We start from the raw sequence: 22,748 nt of genomic DNA on the forward strand, positions 1-22,748 counted from the left end.
AGCCCCATGTCATGTCCCTTTGGTCATCTTTTATAAAGAACACAACAGAGTAGTTAGGTGTCATACATCTGCCAAAAACCTAACAGGTCCATGTACTCATGTGTGTATCATTATGGACCTGGTCTTATCTAACCATATAATACCCAAGAATTTGACAGACAAGCCAGTTCCTTGGAACTTGTCTTTATGTTTTACTCTCATGCCAGATAAGCTTTCTTCAGACTGTGGTTTCCAAATCTGTAAGACAATCAGGTTAACATAATATCATCAATACAAAATAGTGACACAGAATGTGACTTGGTCCAGGTGGCAGGTCCTGGGCCACTAGACCATGACACAAAGTTGGGCTATGCAAATAGCTATGGAAACATCTGGATGATCCATTGGAGCCCTCCCAGATGAAGGCAAATTGGTCCTGACTGCCAGCATCAGGGTAAGTCTTTACAGTCATTCGCCAAAATCCATCTGGCTTCTAAGTGGTCATACTGAAAGGCTCTGTGCAGAGAGTATCACTGCTACTTTTTCAATTTCAAGACAGTTTATCTCATTGTATTATGGCTTTCAGGCAGCCTGTACTGCTTCATTATATAATCAGTGTGGACTGTGGGAAAGTCAGCAGTGTGTGGTATCGATAGCCTCAGATCGCGGTTTTTATCATGTGATTTCACCACTGGAATTCCTTCTGCATGGTGTTGTGCTGAGTACAAATCAGTATGTCCACCCTCAGTGTGCATTTAGCAACTGGGAAAATACAAACATGTATTTCAGGCATGAAGGTAAGTGTCTGATATCCAAAGTGACCTGGGTCTTCTAGACCCTGATGTAATGACCTTTATATCCTTTCATGTATGCCATATGTCTGTAAAATGGTCTGATTTGTCACATTAGCAGTGATGCAGCTCTAATATCTATCAACATTGCACAGTAAATAGTCCAGCAAATTTTGGGGGATCAGTAAATAGTTGATTTTATATGTGGCCTCTGGTCTCCTGGGACCACCCCCACAAGACCTGGGTAGTATGGCCTGCCTCCTAATCAGGGTGAAATGGGGCCAGTGTCATTTCTTCCAGCTTTGCTGGGGCTTCTTTGGCCTTCTGGCCCTGGCTCATTAGCCAGTTCTACTGCTTAGGGTGTGATTGTCTCAACAGAGTCAGCAACACATCTAAAGGCTGTCTAACTTATCTGTGGCTAGGTAGGCAGCCAACAGGTCCATCCAGATCTGGCACTAACTGACCTTCAGTGGATCCATAACCTGCCCTTGGGGAGATGGCTTCTTTTCTTTTTCTCCTTTGTCAGTATAGTTTTTGCAGATCTCATCTTACCATAGCGTTTTATTTTTTGTCTCTCAGTCTGGCCAAGGAATCAACAGCATCATAGATCAGCTGATCTGTAAAGCAGGTTAGAAGGCTGCCACTGATCAAACATGCTAATCAGTCCACTCACTGGGATCATGTCCTTTAAGTATGTCATCAGCAGTTCCTCATCTGGGCTACAGTAATGCAGTGAAAATATCATCTACCTTATTCCCATTTTATGTCATAGAGTTTTGAAGTCTAGATAGTGACTTCCTCCAGCAGGTCATCTGGATTCTCCCAAACCAGGTAAGCCACTGCCATCAACCAGTTTATCACACTGATTGCCTACTTCTTGGTGTTGTCTTCTGTATATCCTGCTGAACCCAGAGTGGGTGCTGGCCATGTTGGCTATCTGGAACATCTCCTGTGGGCTTAGTTACATGTTATAAGCCCCATCGTCCCATAGTTGTAGCATCACACAGGCACTGTTTCATTCACCTTTTGTTTTGTTTTTAAGCTTGCAGTACATCCTCAGGATTCAAACAGACTGTTTCCTAGTCCTTCGGTTGACAGAAATGTGGCTACAGGTAGCCACGACAATGCCGCAGTCATTTATCAGTCATTCTCCAGGGTTTTCCCTCACTTTTGGGTGCTTTTTTTCATAGTTGTCATAGAGCCTTGATCTTAATGACCTAAAGTCAATTTGTTTGCCTCCTTGAGTGCCTGCAAATGGGGAGGCCATTCTCTTGACACTGCGTACAGTGTTTCAGACAGGTAGGTGACTGGCCTCTCTGAGGGACTAACAGCCTGAATAAGCACATGGAATCTCCGACAGTCCAAACCACAGTGGCACTGACAGCTCAAAAATCCTGAACAGGTTTACAGGAAGGAGAGGTATGTTTGAACAGTTTGACAATTTTTATTTCTGCATGACAATTATGACATTATTTTTGTAACACACTTATATGTCCATATTAGCATTGAGTAGGGTAACACACAACACGTACATCACATAAATTTTAATAGGTATCATTTGACTGGTAGTCTCATGTTGATTTGACCATTTCCCTCATGGGGTTTTTAGAAGGAGCTAGGGATTTAGCTCAGCAGCATAAGCCTGGCAAGTGTGAGGTTGTAAGTGGCCATACATATATATTCTTTGAATAAACTACTCCCAGAAGCTTTCCTTGATGTATATAAGCTTTCTAGTCTTATCACTGTCTCTCTTTTTATCTGTTTTGCAGGACAAGACTTTCATCATATAGAAAGAACCCTCTCATACCAAAAGTATATATCTTATATTTTATCGGTTTTTAAATATTGCTTCTCTCCCAATTACTATTATCTTTTACAACAAATTAGACTGTAGCCACTTGAATTTTAAAGTGTCCCTTTTTGTCCTCAAATAGTAAAGTGACTGTCAACAGACCTCTGAGTAACCTGGAGTCAGTGTTTTTATTTTAAAACAACAGAGTTTTAAAAAACCAGCAAGTTAACCCTGTAATCAAAATTTTGTAATGCATAAAAAGTGCTTTATGCACATCAACTCAAGCTGAAAACCAAAACATATTTATCAATTAGTTAACATTTTCAATTTGATTTTTCCTGTAAAATGTCAAGCAAGAGTTGGTCTTGGATCTCCCCAAACCAAGAGGAGAGTTTGGGCTCTGTCTTGTTGCCTTGCTCACTTTGAAATGAAAAAGACAGTTTCTGTTTTGTCCCTTTAATCTTGACACACACAGTTGGGCTCAAATCTTTTAGCCGGTGTCTTCATTATAGCTTACCCACAGGCCAGCTGGCTTTTTAAGTATTCTGAGGCTTTTTCCTCTTTTTTATTATTCTATCTGCATCACCTTTCCTGTGTATTTTGGTGTGTTAAAGCTAAGCAACTTTTTCATGTCTTTACTCGTTATAGTATAAATAATTTTTTCAATTACTTTTTTTCCAGATTGTTTAAACTACTTTTTTCATTCCTAGCTGAGTTCCTGGGACATTGGATTCACGTATTTTATTTTGTACACATATATACACACATTCACACACAGGCACACAGAAGTGAATACATTGCCACCCCCAATCCTGGGGGCAATTCTAACTGGAACAGCAGTCGCAGCTGACTACTCTGACTAGAACAGGAACTGGAACCCGAACAGGTGTCAGATGTAGATGTCAAGCAGTGATCACTTCCTTCTTCACCTGCAATGAAAGCAGTAACAAGCAGGTGAACAAGCAGGCACAAGCAGATAAACAGACTAACTGTAGGACACAACATGGCCTGACTTATCTGAGGACCTGGTCCCATTGTGTTCTGATTCTCCCCTGGATATGATGAGACCTCCACTCTCTTGCATGAGTCCTCTCTCTTGACTACTGAGGAGACTCCAAGAAAAATCCAAAGGGCATGCCTTCTCATTTGCAGATCAAAAGATGGGTCCCAGCAGTGGCCAGCAGGCCTACGTGCGTGGTCTAAACAGCTAGAAAGGTGTCTTCTCGGACAATGTTGGAAATGTTTCTTCACTAAATGTTGCAGATAAACTAATATCAAACTAAATGGAAGATTCTTTGTACCAAGGAATCTAGAAGACAACTTGTTTATTACACTAATGGGCTGACAGGACCAAGTCCAAATCACCAGGCCATGAGTAAATTTTGTGTTCAGTTTAAGTAAAGTTTATAAGCAGGAAATACAAGGCAGATGGCAGGTTATTACATGATTGTTTCCATGAATTGGATTAAGCCACATATTGTCAGGCAGGCTAATTTTAAATATATTTATTTAAAAGCAATTGTTTACCATAAAGTAGGAACATCCTGGGGATGAGGTGAGGGGATTCAAGCAGAGCAAACAAAGTTAAAGATGTCCTTGACTGAGCCACTTTATCCATACAAAGACCTTGAAGTAAGCTGTAAGCTGGAAATAATATATAGTGTTTTAACTAAGGAAAATAAAAGCAGAACATAGTCAAATTGACCTATTATCAGAATTGACCACATTATTATCAAATTGACCACATTATCAGAAGCAAAGCAGCTGGACTCAGACAGTCAAGGCTGGCTGAATTTTGCAGTGTCCTTATGTGACAAGCAACAGAAGCATAGACAGAGGCTACTATTTGATTTTTAATGTGCTATAACATGTCTGTAACTTTATAGTTATTTGTAATTTTATAACTATCTCTTTACCATTCGTATAATTGTGCCCTTACAATGCTAGGGGCTACTTCACAGTTCAAGGAGGTAGATCTTTGCCAGCATGCCAACTCTCACTGGCTAGTTCTCCCATCCTGCCTCCAGGTGCCATGGGTTGGACACCTTTCCTCTACGGTGCCCTTCTGCCATCCACTCCTGCTGTGCAGCCAGTCAAGTGTGAACTGAACTGCAAGCCAAGGAAAAGCCTCTCCTCCTCTAAATTGTGGGGGTCAGGCATTTGGCTCTAGAAACAGGAGAGTTGAGGAGTACAGCTTCCTAAATTCATTTGTGGGACTGAAACCTACAAAATGTTACTTTGTTCCAATTCTAAAATCACTCTTGTGAAAGCTAGGTGAGGTGGTGCATGCCTGTAATTCCAGCAATCAGGAGGCTGAGGTAGGAGGACTGCCATGAGTTCAAGGCCAGCCTGGGCAACATAGTGATTTCAAGCCAGCCTGAACTATAGAGCAAGACCCTGTCTCAAAAAACCAATAAAATAAAGTAACTTTCATTTAAAAAGTTTTTATGATCATTGTGTTAATTACTCTTGTAACTCAATTGCCTTCATAAAGTTTCCCTCCCAGAACCCACAAGACTTTAGGGAGACATTGAGATCTAAACCACAACAGTCTTCTAACAAAAATATTGATGAGTCTAATTAGTACTTTGCTAATTTCATTATATTAGTTACCCATTGGTTAGCCATGTATACAAATTATACATGACTTAGCAGCTTAAAACAAACCAATATCTAGTATCTCAAAATTGACAAGGGTAAGCCATTCAAGGACAGCTTGGCCTGAGTACCTTTGGAACATGCCTTCTTGTGAGCCTGCAGTCACATTGTTGGCTGGCAGCACAGTATTATCTACAGGCTCCACAAGGAAAGCATCCAAGTTTATGGTCTCTTACGGCTTCCAGCAAGCTTTAACTCTTCCCAGGTTCATAGGCAGAAGCTCCTTCCTTTGCTAGTCACAAGGGTCTCTTCACAGGCAACTCAGAATATAGCAGCTGAGCCAGTGACAGAGCCAGTGACAGAACACAGAGTGAGTATCCAAGATGAAATCACAGACTTGTTGTGGCCTATTCTCAGAAATGACATCTCATATCCATCACTTGTTATATTTTGTTCAATAAAAACTGAGCCTACTAGTTTTGACCCTAAGTAGCTTCCTTTTACTTTGGTTATTCAACTATTGTCCACCATAAATATTCTGTATTTTTAAGATTTTCAGGTCCCTGAAATCTTCTATTCATTAGCATCATCAGCAATACCACGTTGACCTTTATTCCCCTTATCTCTACCACAAAGTACCTAGCACCTCATGGTTACAGTCTACAGTCTGCTGGCCCCAAGGACAAACAGCAGAGGAGCATAATGGAGGAAAAGTTACTCACAGCATGGCATCCAGGGAGCCTAAACAAGGGAGCTGGTGATAGATAAATGCTCTTCCAGAGTAAGCCACCATTGGCCCAGAACCCAATTTCAATTTTGTGCCTCCCCAAACAAAAGACAATAATTGGGATTCCCTTCTACCACAAACGGTGGGTTTACAATCTCTACTACCTCTTGGCTTTCCACCTTTTAAAATAGTACTCTCTGGATCTCTTCCACTGTCACCATCTCAGGAGGTATCTTTATACCTTCTCCACTTCATGCCTTGAACACCTTCTCTTAACTGAATGTCCCTCATCATTAGAAAATAAAATGTACTGATCCCACTTCCCACTACCAGCTGCTCGCATATATTTCCCCTTTACCAATGATGTTTAAATAGCCTGCACTCACTATTTCCACTTCTTCACATCCCATGTTTTCCTCAGTCCCTCTGTTTCCCCTCCATTCTCTATAAAAGTGATTCTCACCAAGGGCCTTTGTTTTAGTTACTTTATGTTCGTTGCTGAGACAAAATACCTGAAGCCCAAAGTTGGGAAAGGAAAGGTTTATTTCTTACAGTTTTTGGAGGTTTCAGTCCACACTCAGTTGTCTCCAAGACAGGCAGGCATGGCTAGGCTGCAGTTCATGGTGGCCGCCAGCAGCAAACTCGAACCAGCAAAGAGAAAAACACACCTTCCTGCCATTACATCATATCCTGTCTCCACCCCTATATGGGTGGAGCACTGACACCATCAATCCAAGCACTATACAATGAACCATCACAAATGAACAATGCAAACTCATGAGGCCTGGGGGACACAAACATAAACCATGACAGCCTTCATAACACTAAGGCCTATTAACATCATTCAGCTCATATTACTGGACTTCTTGGTGGCATCTGAAACATGCTTTTCTTTCAGATTCTGGATCCCACAAATTAATATCCTGTTGTATCTCTATAGTAGTGTCATTTATAGATTCCCAGTTCCTTTAAAAACATTTCTGTATTCAGTCTCACTGCTTGAATGTCCACTTTGTATGCTTTAATTTTGTAACTTGAACAACTATTTCTAAGATGACAATATGTAATCTATAAACTAGTGATTTCTTACTGTTTATTTTCTTGAAATTCTGTATTACTTGCACCCTTTTTCTGTTTTTTTTCTTTTTCTCTTTCAATAAAATTTTTAAAAAATTTCTGTATTGTGTCAATTTTGTTTATTATGAGTCCCATGTTACAAATAAATGTAAAGTGACACAAGCAATGCCTGGCACACGAGCATTTGTTTTTGGTCATACACTTTATGCCAAAAAATTTCCTTTCAGCATTCTAAAAGTGGTGTATGCAACCAAACTGCCTGAAATTTAGCGACTGTGGGAAGAAGAAAATACATAAGTTCTAGGAAGCTAATGTCCTCTTCTCCCCTCCTTAGTCTTCCAGGAAGTTGTAGAAGATGTGGCAAAGGCACTGAGGGTGTTACTACAGATGATACACTTCCAGCCAAACATACTCATCCCACTCTAACCACTACATTGCCTACTGAGTTCTGCCTTCCTCTTCCTTCTCTTCCTCCTCCTCCCCATGCCAAGGACTCTGAATCCTCCATGGCCTTGTTAACAGAATATTTTTTATCCCAAGCCACACAAATGATTACCCACTGCACCTAGTGGATAGCAGCATAAAAGGATTTCCTTCCCTCTGTCTCACATTGGGTAAGGTTCAGAATTGAATAATAACTTCTCTTTGTGGTTTTAAGTTACTAGGTAATTATTGTGGACCTGTTTGGATAGCTTTGGCTTGGTTACACTACACATATCCTTGTTATCACAAGATTTCTCTCTTCACCAACTTTGGGTCTGCTTTCCTCTGCTCTTGACTTACCACTTGGTATTCGCTGTGGCCATTCTTTCCTGAAAACACAGTGTCCTCACTGACAGGTCCCTCTGTGGCTGCCTGTGAGTCATTTCGTATATTATCTTTGGTAAGAGCTGCATAGAATGAATTAGCATGTAATTCATTTAATTTACTCATATAAAGAAACAATCAAACCTTATAACACAGTTATAAAAGTAGCATTATAAGTCACCCTGGAAGAAAATAAATAGGGACACAAAGATATCACAGCACATATGCTTTCCCAATAGTTCCTCTTTGGAAGAACAAGTACAAAAATAACAGAAATACATGCCAAAGAATCATATCAATTTGTGAAATAAATGCCAGAGACTAATTCTCTTAATATTCTTGAAATTGTGGAGAATGCTCCAGGAAACCAAAATGTTATTCATTTTTTTATATTTTAGACAGGAAAACAGGAAAAAAGGATAGAAATGATACAGAATTTTAAAAAAAAGAGTGGGTAAATGACACTAGTTAATATATTGAATATTGTTATCTTAGAAGTAGTTTTTCAGGTTACAAAATCCAGGCACAAAGGTGATCAAACAATGACAGCACAAACTGTTCTTTTTGATGAACTAACAGAGATTAGTAGTATAGTTATCTATCTAGCATAAATATACATACATATATACATTTCTATATGTTTATTAACATAATATAATCTTTTCCTTTCTTCCTTGTTTCCTTTCCTCTATCCTAGCTGTTCTGTTCTTTTGAACACTTCCTTTCCCTTTCATCATACTATATCTATTTTATATTTTGGATCTTATTACACTTTCAGATTTTTATTTTTTGTATACTTTAGAATATGTAGTAAATAATGAAAGCAGATAACCTCCATTTGAAGAATAAGCTTCATTCTTACTTTCTTTGTTAGAGAAAATAATATTTACACTCAACATTCCACTATCTTAGAAAAGAAACTGAAGCTGAAAATATAGGAAAAAAGTTAAAAATTGTACAACTAAAGTTACTTTTCAAATCCTGCTGAGTAAGATATCAAGAGCCTAAACACAAGAATACGTTTTCCTGATTTTCTTCAAAAGATATAAGAAAAAATTATTTTGAAAATCAGCATTGTTTATACACATTCTGAACAAATTGATGACAGGTTATTAAACAAATAGGTTGAGATCTGGGAAGGAAAGTTAACTACTAAGCACTAAAATGAGTAACTCAAGTAGAAAAAGAAGATCATGAAAGCCCTGGTAATAAGCTAGAGATTACTAGTGTCTTCCATGAAAAAATGCAGTGTCCATGATGTCTCATTCTAAGGGGTCTTTGTATCTTTCATGGGCTTTGAATTATAAGTTATAGACAACTGGAAGAAATGAAAATCATTCTTTTCCAGAGACATACTAATTATTTTTTTGGTGAGAGTTCATTTTTTAAAATTTTTTTAATTTTGAAAGTAGTAAAGTACAACAGAATAAGACAGAATAAAGCCAACTGAGCCAGTATAGTGAAATTGGTATAGAACTTCACAGCAAACTGAGAGTTCATTTGATTTTGCTTATCCTATATTAAATAATTAAAGCAATTTTTTATATATTCCAGGAGGCTTATATAAGTGTCTGATTTTTTGATTTGCCTTTGAACTATATTTGGAGCATCTTATAGTTCCCTGTTTAATTAATGAGTTGAATGAAACTTTGACCTGTACTTATTTCACTTGCGCACAAGATGCATGATTTTTCTTTAAAAATAGATGTTCTACAACTAAACCAACTCTGCAAAAATATTCTAGATAGACATAAAGATAACTATGACTTTCAGAACACCAACAGAAAAAAACTACTAAGCAATACAAACAATTAAACAGAGGGGAAAGGTAAAGAACCAACAGCAGAAAGATAACATGACAAAAATAAGCCAACATACATCAGTTATAACCATTAATGTAAATGGCCTTAACTGACCAATTAAAAGAAACAGATTGGCAGAATGGATCAAGAAACTACATCCAACCATATACTGTATACAAGAAACTCTTCTAACCCAATAAGAAATTCATACACTGAAAGTCAAAGGATGAAAAATAATATTTCATGCAACAGGAACCCCCTCTAAAAAAGCAAGGATAGCTATTCTGTTTGCAAACAATGTGAACTTCAGGCCAAGAATAATCAGAAGAGATAAAGAAGGTCACTACATACTAGTTAGGGTAAAACTTCAAGACGAAGAGATAACAATACTAAATAAATATGCAACAAATATGGGCGCACCCAGCTATATAAAACAAATATTAATAGAAAAAAAAGATAAGCAATAACAAAATTATAATTGACACAAAGAGGGAGATCAACTAGACAGAAAATCAGCAAAGAAATAACAGAACTGACTCAAATGTGTGAACAAAGGGACTTAGTAAATGTGTACAGAGTGGTCCACCCAGCATCATCAGAATATATGTTCTTTTTAGCCACACATGGTACATCCTCTAAAATAGACCATATACTAGCCCATAAAATATGCATAAGTAAATGCAAAAGAACTGAAATTACTCCATGCAGGTTATTGGATCATAGCTTCATGAAACTAGAAATTAATGACAAAAGAAACTGCAAAAACCCCATAAACATGAGGAAACTGAATAATATACTCCTGAGAAATCAGTGGGTCACAGAGGAAATTAAAGAATAAATTAAACAATTTCTACATGCAAACAAAAATACAAATACAACTTACAAGAATGTGTGGATGCAATGAAAGCATTGCTCAGAGGAAAATTTATTGAAGTGAATTCTCACATTAGGAAAACAGAACAAACACAAATAAATAACCTGATGCTACACTCCAAACATCTAGAAAAAGAAGAGCAAGTCAAAACCAAAGCTCAAAAAAGGGAGGAAATTATAAAGGTCAGAGCAGAAATTAATGCAATAGAGACTAAGAAAACAATACAAAGAATTAATGAATCAAAGAGTTGCTTCTTTGAAAGAATAAATAAAATTGATAAGCCTCTAGTCAACCTTATTAAAAAAGGAAAGAAAAACTCACCTTCATGCAATAAGGAATGAAAAGGGCAGAATCATTACAGATTCTGGGGAAATACAGAAGATTGTCAAAACCTACTTCAAAAATCTTTACTTTCATAGGTTTGATAATATAGAAGTGGACAGATTCCTAAACACATATGAATTACAAAGCTAGATAAAGAAGATGTAAAATTACTGAATTACCCAATTTCACTTCAGGAAATTTAAAATATAGTTAGAACCTTCCAACAACAACAACAACAAAAAAGCCTAAGTCCTAATGGATTCATTGTGGAATTCTACAAGAAATTCAAATAAGACTTAATGCCAATACTCCTCAAACTCTTCAATGAAATTGAAAGGAAAGCAATTCTCTCTAACTCATTCCTGGAAGCAAGTATTACCCTAATACCAAAACCAGAGAAAGACCCAACCAAAAAAGAGAACTACAAACCAATCTCCCTAGTGAACATAGATGCAAAAATTCTCAGTAAAATACTGCCCAGCAATGCAGCAAGTCATCAAGAAGATTATACATTATGACCTAGTGAGATTTATCCCAGGAATGAAGGAATGGTTCAACATACACAAATTGATAAACCTAATACACCATATCAATAGAGCCAATGATAAGAATTACATGGTCATTTCAATAGATGCAGAAAAAGCTTTTGATAAAGTCCAACACTCATTCATGATAAGAACCCTAAAGAAAATCAGAATAGATGGCCTTTAGCTCAATCTGATAAAACCCATCTATGACAAACCACGCCTAATCAATATAGTGCTGGAAACATTAGCCAGAGCACCTAGACAAGAAAGAGAAATACATGCAATAGGTATAGAAAAGGAAGAAGTTGAATTATCATTATCTGCATATGGCAAGATACTCTACACAGAAGATCCCCAAAACTCCATTGAAAGACTTCTATATGTAATAGCCAAATTCAGTAATGTAGCTGGATACAAAGTCAATACTCAAAAATCAATAGCACAAACAAGAAACTCATTGAGAGTAAAATAAGAGAAACTACACCTTTCACAATAGTAAACAAAAAATGAAACACTTAGGAATCAATCTAACAAAGGAAATAAAAGATGTATTCAGTGAAAATTACAATACTCTGAAAAGAGAAATTGAAGAGGATCTTAGAAAATGAAAAGACATACTATGTTCATGGGCAAGAAAAATAGTCATTGTGAAAATGGCCATTCTCCCAAAATTGTTATACAGATTTAACCCAATTCCAATCAAAATACCACTAGCATACCTCACAGATCTAGAGCAATAACTCCTAAAATTCATCTGGAACCAGGAGAGACCTAGAATAGCAAAAACTATCCTGGGCAACAAAGGCAAGGCAGGAGGCATCACAATCCCTGACCTGAAGTTATACTACAAAGCTACTGTGATAAAATCATTATGATACTGGAATAAAAACAGACTTGAATATCAATGCAATAGATTAGAAGATACGACTACAACTCCAAACACACTCAGCAACCTTGTCTTTGACAAAGGGGCCAAACTGTTCACTGGAAGAAAGATAGCCTCTTTATTAAGTGGTGCTGGAAAAACTGGCTTTCCATATGCCAAAAACTAAAACTAAACTCATGCCTATCACCATGCACTAAACTAAAGTAAAAATGGATCAAATATCTAAATATTAAAATAGAAACACTAGAAATCTTGAATACATAGGGGTAGGCAGAGAATTCATGAACAAAAATCAAACTGCACAGGAAATACTTCCAAGAATCAACAACTGGGATCTCATCTTATTAAAAGGCTTTTGCATATCAAAAGAAATATCCAACAGAGTGAAAATAAAACTCACGAATTGAGAAAAATCTTAGTCAACTGTCCCTCAAAGGACTATCTAAAACATATAAAGAATTTTAAAAAATCAGTCCCCTGAAATTCAAAGACCCATTCCAAACATGGCATCTGAGATACATAAACACTTCTCAGATAAGAAATACGAATGGCAAATAAACACATGAAAAAATGTTCAGCATCATTGGTCATTAGAGAAATGCAAATTAAAACCACAATGAGATTCCATTTCACTCCAGAAAGAATGGCCAGGATCAAGAAAAACTACCAACACAGTTCCTTTTTCTTGGCTGGAGAGGCTGTGGGGAAAAAGGAACACTCCTGCACTGTTGGTGGAAGTGTAAACTGGTGCAACCACTGTAGAGGTCGGTCTGGAGATTCCTCAAAAAGCTAGGATTGAAAGCCCCATTTGATCCAGCTATTCCACTTCTGGACATATTCTCAGAAAAACTGAAAACATCATACCACAGGATACATGTGCACCCATGTTTATAGCAGCACCATTTGTAATAGTCAAAAAATCTTGGAAACAACCTAAATACCCATCAACTGAGGAATGGATAAAAAAAAAAGATGTGGTATTTTCATACAACAGAGTACTACTCAGTATAAAAAAAAGATCAGATTGAAGCTTTTATAGGTAAATGGATGCGATTTGGGACCATACTTGTAAGTGAAATAAATAAAACTCACATGTGTAAATACCATATTGTCTCCCTAGGGTAAGAAACTAAAAAAGTAAATAAGATACAAATTCTTAATTAAATATTGTGAAAGGGTAAGAAACTACTCAAAGGGAAAAAATAAATCAGTGAAAAGGAGAAAAAAAGAAAGGGAAAAGAAAAAATATATAAATTTATATATATATATACACTCAAGATAGCTAAGATGATTATGCTATTAATTGTATTAGTTCTTAGAACAGTTAACATTCATAGGATAAGATCAATTTTGCATGTTTATATCTGGTAATCTGAATAACTCCTTTGAAGATAACTATACAAAATATAACAACCTTAGTTATGTTCCTTCCACTTTGTTTTGAAAGCCTATATTGTTATTTTTTTGGGCTGTTTGTTATTATTATTTGTCTCTTTTGTTTCTTGTTTTTCTTATATTTTGTTTTTTCCTTTAATATGGAAAGGATAAATGTACATGTGTAGGCTGCTACATGCCTAGAACTTCTAAAGAATTTACAAGAATTGATTTTATTATGTGTGATGGTCTGAACAGCTATTTTGAAGAAAAGGAGACATTCAAGTAGTCATTGCTGACTTTCCGTCATCTTGTTCTGAAGTCCGGTAATGCTTTTATTCTTTGTTTAGATTGGTTTTATTTTTTTCTATTATTTGATTTCAATATGTGTGAAGGTATGGACAGCTATTTTGGATAGAACAAGAGACATTAAGGTAGCCATTATTGATTTTCCTTTTGTCTGGTTTTGAAGGTCTGTAATGCTTTCATTCTTTTGTTTTGATCAGTTTTATACTATTTTGTTTTGTTTGAAATCATTATGTGTGAAGATATAAACAACTATTTCAAAGAAAGTAAGAGACATTACGGAGGCCACTGTGGATTTCTTGTTGTCTTTGTTTTGAAATCCTGTGTTGCTTGCATTGTTTTGTTCTGATCTGCTTTGTTCTGTTTTATTCTTTTTAAAAATAAGTAAAAAAAAATAGATGTTCTTTTATGGGAGATGCTTCCAGGCAGAAGGAATAAGGATGTATTGAAAATACATCAATAAATGGTCATCATGTTTCTGCTGCAGATGACAAACAGGAGAATGAGAAGGTATTAGTCAGCTTTCTGTCACTACAACAGAATGACTTGTAAAACAACCTATTAGAAGAAAGAATTTATTTGGCTCATGGTTCCAAAGATTTTTAAAGTCTGTATTTTATGGGTTCTGTTGCTTTTGGTCTATAGTGGGGCAGCACATCAGAGTTGGATCATGCGGTGGGGAAATTGCTTACCACTTTGTAGCCATGGGTCAGTTGGAGACAGAAAGAGACACTTTCCAATATTCCCTCAAATGTATGCCCCAGAGCCACTGGCTGGGAACCAGGCCTTCAACACATGAGCCTTTGGGGGACATTTTAATCCAAACTACTATAAGAGGTAAGGTTAGAAGGTATGTAAACGTTATGTCACAATGGCTTTTCAATGTAAAAGAACTGAAAGACGCATTAATAGCTGGAGTCCAAAATTCTTCCTAAGTAGGATATTACAATTTTTGGAGTAAGTGCTTGGAATGCTTCTTGTGGTTGTACAGCAAGGCACGAATGTCAGCAGGTACCAAAGTAAATATTACAGGATGTTGCTAAAATGACCTTCCTAAAACAAAAAAAAAAAAAAAAAAAAAGAAAAAAAAATGGTTTCAACTCCTGAGAAAAAGAAGAAGAAAATCAGGAATAAGATGCAGTCAGATACCATGTAGGGAAAAGAGCCAATAAGAAAATGAAGAGCTGGAGTAGCTGGGAAATATTTCAAAAAAGGGACTCCGAGTGCTTCATTGGAGGCCATTTGCTTTGGTGCAACATAAACCCTTCCAAAATTAGCTTTGTGTCAGCTAGTTTTATGGGCAAATTCTAGGGGATTCTGTAAGTGTTTTCAGGTCATTTCAGGATTTCTGTTAAGTGTTTTCATTGTTTCATAAAAAGGAGCAGGATTTCATGTTTGAATTGATGTAGACACAGTAGTCTCTAAAACCTGAGCCCATTAACTAGGGCACTAATGGGAACGATGCTCTCCGTGAAGACACAGAAATCTTAGAAAACAACTCCAGTTTCCTAGAGTTTGAGATGAACTTGTTTAGCTTTCAGTGGGTACATGATCTTTAGCTCACATGTGGGTTACATCAGTCAAGCACGAATGGTTTTAACTTACCTCAGAAATGATGGAGACCCGCTGAGTGGCTGGTGTGCCAAGATAGCCATGCTCAAAGTTTAGGAGAGACAGGAAAAGGTCCAGCAGGTGCTGAATTGATGCTTAGAGAGCAATAGAAAAAGGTCAGAAATGATGAATGAGAAAAATATTAAATCTAGGACATTAAAAATAAACTCATAAAAGCTGCGCATGGTTGTCCATGTCTGTAATCCCAGCACTTGGGAGGTTGAGGCAGGAGAATCATTTGCAAATTCCAGATCAGGCTGGGCTACAAAGTGAGTCCAAGGCCAGCCTGAACTGCATAGTGAGACCCTGTCTCAAAAGACAATAAATAAATAAACTCATAAAACACAGGACAAAAAAACAGTGCCATGACTGACAGAGTAATCAGGACATAGGTTTGGGAGACTGATTCATTGTTTCATACTCTGAATTTCAGGCTGAGGGGAAGTCTAAAAATAGCTTCTTAAATATTGTTAGCATTTAAGAAATCTAATCCCTAAGGCAAGGGAAATGGGAAGCAATGTGTGAATTACTTCCTAAGGAGTCTTGACATTTCTCAGACCCAATAGCAAACACTTTTTGAACATCAATTTATACTGGGCGACTCTGATCAATCCTGTTGATTCAGCATTCACTCAGTTTCCAAGAACAATGGAAGATAAAAAAGAAAAGCAACTCAAGATTATGATTGGGAATGTGAGTTTTGAGGTCAAATAGAATCCAGTTTTACACCTAGCTGTATGCCTTACTGGTTGTGTGATCTTAGGGAAGTTAGCCTTCTTTTTCATCTATAAATTGAAGTAACAATAAATTTCCTAAAATAATAACAAAGATTAGATAACACCACCACCAATAATGACCAAGCACAATATAAACAATAACAGAAAGGCAGGTATGGTGGTGCAAGCTTGTAATGCCAGCGCTCTGGGAAGCTAAGGCAAGAGAATTGTAAGTTTGAAACCAACCTGAACAACTTAGTAACTTAGCAAGATCTTTTCTCAAAATAAAAAATAAAATGAGCTGCTCTGGTAGCTCAGTGTAAAGGACCCAGATTAAGTCTTCAGTACCACAAAAAGAGAACTAGCTTATTATAGTATGTACTATGTGCCACACTGTTTAAAGCACTTTATCTATACTTTTTAATCCCTATAAAAATTCTGTGACACAGGTACTACTATAATCTCCATTTCACAGAGGAGATAATCTACTTACACAGTGATTGCCACATAGTATATGGTCAATAAATGTTAGCTATCTTTATGTCTGTGTTATTACTGGTGAGTTTGTTGTCAGAGTGGTTAGTGAGTGATCACTTGTGTTTGTACATGGAACAAGTGCATATCAATCATCCACTCATCCCTGTGACATTGCTTAGTGGCCTGACGGCAGGAAGCATTTTCTCAGATGCTTCTCCAGTACCTCTACCACATTTTGTCTATTTAGCATGCAGTTAGGAGCCACTGGAGAATTTTCTATTAAACAATGGCATCTTAAAACATGTTTAAGGAACACTGAATTGGCAAGGGTATATAGAATGAACAGGAAGGAATGAGGAGAGGGGAGCCAGAGAAACAAGCTAGGGATGATATTACTTGTGACAGAGTTAAGATAATAGAGTAGAAATAAGAGCCCGTATGAGAAACTTTTAAAGCTTTGCTATTTTCTAGGTTGCAGGCATCTTAGTTAGAAAAGATTTGATTCTTTTGGATCTTGTTTTCAAGATTTGTTAGATAAAACCAGAATAGCATTTAGTGTAAACTTAATTATTTCCCACTATCAAGACAAGACTCTTTCAAGTACTAAATGCCTGATGAGCTATGAGATTTCCCAGTCTGGATTATAGAAATGTATACTGTTCCAAGGCTTGTGTTTGTGCTGTGACTATTCTTCTTAATCTTCATGAATGGCTCTTTACCCAATCTGGGTAGTTTCTTCATATGCCTGTGCTACTTGGGCCTCTGCCTAATCCTTAATACCTTCCTCAGGAACCAGCACCAGCCTCAGGAACTAGCCACATTTTATGCATTCAGTAGCCATGTGTATGATTAACGGTCAAAATCTGTGGCACGGATCCTGAAACTTCTATAAATGCAAAAAGTACTGTGATAAAATGTTGTTTTAGTATTAAATCTATCTGATTCCAAACCTTCACTCAATGGGTTAGTGCTCCTCAAAATTTATTGTGCTTTTCAATCAGCTATGGATCTCATTAAAATGTAGATCTTGATTCAGGACATCTACATGGTACCTAAGAGTCCTCATTTCCAGCAAAATCCTGGGTGATGATAATGCTATAGGGCAGCAGACTGCATTTTCATGATACCATGAACCATTACATATAAATTTCCTTGTACATTAAATTAGTGAGGATTCCTTTCATGTGGGAAAAAACATGCTGAAACATACAAGAAGTAAGCCGACAATAAAGATCAATGTAATATCACAACCTTTCTTACCTTTAAGCAGTAGTTTCAGTAACTTCCCACAAGTTAATTTCCTAACGGTATATTTAGGATGATAAATTTCAAGTTTGCTGAATCTCAATATGAACAAAATTTTGAGGTTCTGGAGAGAACGTGGTATGCAGTGATGTCTTAGAACTGACTCATACCAACTTATATGAGTTGATTATTAAATTTTCAGAATTTTGCAAGCCAATTGTTAATGACTGATGCTATTATTCAAAATTTAAAATTAAAACTCATAATATTAAAAATAAATATAGCTAATCAAGATCATTACTTTCTAATGATTTTATTATACATACTATTTTACTACTTGACTATGATCACTTTATCGAGATTATTAATATCTATTTTATATGCACTTGTGATTTGGCTGTGTGCCCCACATGTTCATGGGTTGAAAATTTAATTCCCAAATTCACATGTCAATGGTATTTGGAGGTGGGGCCCCTGACAGGTGAATAAGATTAAATGAAGTGAGAAGGTCAGATCCCATGATTGGGTCAATGGCTTTGTAGGAAAAAGAGTAAAAGCCCCAAACTATCACGCTGGACTGTTCCCCATGTGATGTCTTCTGCTATGTTATTTTTATGGTTTACATCTAACATAGCCAGCCCTCCAAACTCTCATGTGGGTGGAACTGATTGGATCATGGGCGCTCTACTCATCAGTGGGTTCATCTGTTGATGAATTTAGTAGCTAAATGTACTGCTTGGAGTTGGGGGAGGTGTGGTGAATTAACTAATGTCAATTTATAACACCCAGCTGAACTGAATCAGTGTGGTGCTGTGTGTGGAAGGCCCACCTTAGGATTGTTGCCAACAGCATAAAATGAGAGCAGGAGGGCAAGACGGCGTGCTGTTCATTTTCCTGGATAAGTTTGTCACTGATGTGAACTCTGCTGTTATCACTGGAGGAACTGGAGTCCTCACCATCACTGAGGATGGCTGCAGTTCTCTTCAGGGGAGCTCTGGTCCTTACTTTGAGCTTCACTTCCTGGCTCAACTGCAGATCCCTCAATATGCTGGCACATAATCTTCATCCCACTGGTGCAGACTTTCTAACTTCCAACCAATGCAGATCCTTGATACAGAGTTGCATGAAACATTATTGGGGGCTCTAGGCCTCCAGTTGGACTTATGCAGGACATTGCTGTGGGATCCCAGACCCTCATCTGGATTCTTTGGGTTTCTAGTGTTTGGACAGATCTGCATTTTTCTGCATCTGACTCTTTGGGTGAATATTATAAAATAGTCCTATAAATTATGTGTCCTGTATTAAATTTATTCCCCTGTAAACCCTGACTATGACAGGGGGCATGACCTGGAAGTGTACTCTTCTCTTTGCTCTCTCTACTTTCTGGCTGCCTTCCTCTGTCGTGCCCTTCCACTCTGTTTCTACCTTGGAGCCAGTTGACTGTGGACTGAAATCATGAGCTAAATTAACCTCTCCTCCTTTCAATTGTGAATGCCTTGTATTCCATCCCAGTGATGGGAAAGCGACTAACAGTTATCTATCAATAAGGCTTTCACCAAATGTGGAGCAGATGGTAATACCATGCTATTAGCATTCCAGTCTTCAGAACAATAAGCCAATTAAATGATTAGAAACTAGAAGCTACATGGCCTAAGGCATTTTGTTACAATAACAAAAACTGGACCAAGACATCCACCTAGTAAAATGCTACTTATTAGCACTACTTACAGTAGTATGATGGTAGCTTGAACTCAGCTGTGATGAGAGTACTTATACCATGGGAACAAACATTGCATAAGAGGTTCTCCTGGCTCCCTAGAAGGCTGATGGACACATGCTTACCCCAATATGATCACAGAGGGCAGTTCAACACCTCTTCAACTGTACTACTTCTCTCCAATTCCTACAGTTAATGAAATTAGAGAATTTGAAATGTGAGAGGAACATGATAAACAAGCCTAGGAGCAGAAAAGTAGTTTACAGGGGCTGGGAGGGGGGAAGGGACAGGATTCTTAGTCCTGAGAGTGAATATACCATGCCATATAATCCAGCTGTTCAGGTGGTGCAGGAAACAAGATGTTCTTTTAGGTCTTCTTTTCAACAAGAACTGAGATCGCCATCATTTATACACTGAAGACAAAAGGCATGTAAAGTATGAGGTGGAGAAATGAGATCTTAATTGAGACCCAACGAAATTTCCATTCTGGGGGTCAGTTCTTGGGGGGAGGTTATCACACGCTGATGAATCAGAAGCCTGAGGTGGTGTGGCTTCCTCTAGGTGTGATCGAAAAATGAGTAGAGACATGTTTGCAGAGTTAATGGGTAATCATCCCAGACCTTGTCAATACTACATCACAGGCTTAGTCTAACCAAGAGCAACAGAAGGGCACGGAAGAATTTTAAAAGAGAGAAGTCATCAGATTAAATTTGCATAGTAGAAAGATCATTCAGCTGCAAAGTAGAGGATATACTGGAATGGACTAAGCCTGGGAATAGTAAGGCCAGTGTGCAGTGACCAATGGTGTTGAAAACATTGGAAAGTTATGGGGTGTTTTCACCTTTGAAAGAGGTAGAGTGGAAGAAGGTAAAACCACCAAAAATACAAGTTCCACAAGTCTACTATCACCAAAAAATTAATTAATTAATTATGGTTTGAATATTTAGGACCTTAATCTTTTCATCCTGGACATTTCAGGTTTAAAAGCTTCTCTCTTTGAAGGAACAAAAACTATTTTATGTCATTGTTTAATAAGCCTCCTGGTTCCCTGGGAGCTGGGATAATAAACTGGCAGAGTTTACTGACTCAGTAACAGGGTTAAGCATTTACAGGCTAACTAATAAACTCCTCAGAGCAGGAGTGGTCTTTTATGCGAGATTTGCCCTGCTATAAATACTGTAGTCATGAGCCATATGCATCCTCCAGGGTACCTTGAAAAATTAACATTCCTGTTTTAGAATTTCAAGGATCTATAAATCAAGAGACCAATGACCATCTGTGATTTTTCTATACTTGTGACAAGTACACATATGTTCTTAGCCTATGAATAATCACTAATTTTAATAGTGTACCCTATACATATATTTTACCTACTTATCTTAATTTATAGTCACTTGATCCCAATTTTCATATAGTAATATCAATCATAATTACATAAAATGCAATATAATAGATAACAGATTCTCTTTTGTTATTGTTAAAACTATGCCTTTGAGGGGGTCTACCTTTTTTAGAAGAATTACATCTAAACACTTCAACATTATGCACTACCATCTAAGAGACATTTACAGTTATTAAGCCCATTTTATAGAGGAAGAAACAGAAATACAGAACATTTGTTCTTTATTATTTGTCCTGAACTTTTACCAACAGAAGTTTAGGACATCAAATATACAATAAGACAAATGTCTGGATCACCCCAAGGAAGCATTGGAGGTAATGATAATAATCATTATCGTTATCACTTACCTGGTAGTTGGCATGTACCAGGAATTATTCTAAGCACTTTATTTAACTCATCAAATCCTCACCACAACCCTTTTGTGTGTTTCTGTGTATGTATATGAAAGCACACTTTCTTTTCTAATTAATAGACCTTATTATTAAGAGATGTTTTAGGTTTACAGAAAAATTGTGTGGAAAGTACAAATAAATAGTTTAATGTCTTCAAGCACCTCATGCTCCTATTCACCCCCACCTCACCTTTTGATCCTTGTAAAATACCAATCTTTTTACATTCTTCACAGCTTGAAATTTCCAAAGTGTCATGTGGTTGAAATCATGCAGTGTGGAGCTTTTCCATAATGGCTTCTTTCATTTAGCAGTCTGCAGTTAAGATTCCTTCATGTCTTTTCATGAATATTATTCCATGATATGGATATATGGATTTGTTTACCCATTCACCTACTGCAGGACATATTGTTTGCTTCCAAAATTTGACAGTTATTAATAAAGCTGTTATAAACATTTGTGGACATTTGTGTGCAAGTTTTCCACTCATCTGTACACATAAAAGAGAAAGTTACATATGCTGTGAGTTTGTTCAGCGTTGCAAGAAACTGCTGAACTGTCTTCCAAGGTGGCTGTATCATTTTGCATTTCCACCAGCAGTGAGTTAGAGCCTTGTAGTTCCACATTCTAGGCAGTATTTGGTGTCTTCAGGGATTTGAATTTTCACTGTTCTAACAGATGTATAGTGGTATCATGTTGCTTTAATCTGGAACTGCTCAATGGCATACAACACTGAACATCTTTTTGTATGCTTATGTGCTATCTGTTCGGATATTCTGCAACCCCCCGCCTCCAGCTGTAATGTGGATCAAACCCACAGATGCTCCATCACTAAGCACCCATCCCTAGCCTTTTAAAGACAGGATTTGACCTTGATCTTGTATCCTTCTGTCTCAGCTGAGATTATAGTTACCATCATGATCACATTTGACCCTTTTTAATTAAGTTAACAACCTCATTTTGGGGTAACTGAGATGAATAAAAGTTCAACAACATCCTCAAGGTCACATAGTTGGGGTCAAGCCTAGGCAGGTGGCTCAAAGTCCATGTTCGTCACTTTTCTGTGTTGCCTCCAGGGGAAATGCTTTAGAAGCAACAAATCTGAGTTTGGTGCTTACCTTTGTTAAGCATTTAACTTCTCTATGCCTCAGTTTCTCTTTCAATAATAAATGAAGATCACAAGCTTCAGTATTGTCACCAAGATTAAATGAGACAGAATACAGAAAGTAGTTTGTTCTCAGTAAATAACAGCTGCCAATAAATGGTAGTTATTATTAGCCCAGGGCTGTGTGAGAGTAAGAGAGGCCTTGGTAGCCATAAGAATTAG

The 22,748-nt window shown here is 37.2% G+C and overlaps 1 long non-coding RNA gene across 1 annotated transcript; it reads right to left on the reverse strand.

Annotated features, from left to right (window-relative positions):
- Positions 1–2,209: 2,209 nt before the first annotated feature.
- Positions 2,210–6,574, reverse strand: LOC111758136 (uncharacterized). Its single transcript, XR_002792363.2, has 3 exons — positions 6,440–6,574; positions 4,090–4,206; positions 2,210–3,491 (listed from the first exon to the last, which is right to left on the reverse strand). It is a non-coding gene; the product is annotated as an uncharacterized LOC111758136 (long non-coding RNA).
- Positions 6,575–22,748: the final 16,174 nt, after the last annotated feature.

This window comes from Cavia porcellus, unplaced genomic scaffold (genome assembly GCF_034190915.1).
Source record: "Cavia porcellus strain 051 isolate PalLab524CR breed Dunkin Hartley unplaced genomic scaffold, mCavPor4.1 scaffold_26, whole genome shotgun sequence".
NCBI lineage: Eukaryota > Metazoa > Chordata > Mammalia > Rodentia > Caviidae > Cavia > Cavia porcellus.